This window comes from Diaphorina citri, unplaced genomic scaffold (assembly GCF_000475195.1).
Source record: "Diaphorina citri unplaced genomic scaffold, Diaci psyllid genome assembly version 1.1 scaffold1349, whole genome shotgun sequence".
In the NCBI taxonomy this organism is placed as follows: Eukaryota; Metazoa; Arthropoda; class Insecta; order Hemiptera; family Psyllidae; genus Diaphorina; species Diaphorina citri.
The window spans coordinates 97,239-98,044 of NW_007378777.1; positions in this window are offsets into that span (position 1 = coordinate 97,239).

An 806-nucleotide genomic window follows, 5' to 3' on the forward strand; every position below is an offset into this window, starting at 1 on the left:
CACCATAATCAAATTAAATAAAAAAAGGACGAAAAGTGGTAGAAAAATTTTTCCTTTTTTTTTTTTTTTTTTTTTTTTTTTTTTTTTTTTTTTTTTTTCAATCCTAAAAAGAGGGGTTCTTCAGTCAGCTTCTCGCATAAAACTCACCCAGCCTAAATGGGACTGGGAAAAGCCAGCAGTATAAGATTGCCCAGATAGTCAACCATCCGGATATCAACCACGCGCTGCTCAACTTCAGTCATCTATTGAGAACTGGTGCACCATTCAACAAACCGCCAGCCTAGTTAGCTTGGAGATAGCGCGTCTGCGTTGCTAGCGCTAGGTCGCGGGTTCGATTCCCGCCTGGGGCGTATCGTATTTTATCCTAAACGGATAAGGTTCGTTCTCGGAACGGACGGCTGGCTTTCTCCTATCCTGCCTTCCTTCTCTCTTCGATTTCAGGGCGATAAGACCTCAGTAGTTCCCTCCATCAAACCTCTTGAAAAAAAAAAAAAAATGATCTTAACATGGAATCTTATATTTGAAAGTTATTAAAAAGGACGAAACCACCATAATAAATTAAAATAAAAAAAAGGACGTACATAAATAAAATACCCCTTTATTAAACCTTTTCACATTAGGGATGGGATATTCGACTCTTTTTGAATATTCGAATACCACGATTCAATTCTTTTCAAATATTCGACTCAAAGAATCGACTCTAAAAGAATCGCGATTCTTTTGTAGGCGGGGAGACTAAAATGGGGAATGAAAAAACAAAACTAAAAACAACTAAAATTGTAGTTGTACAGGGCACGGCAACGTAG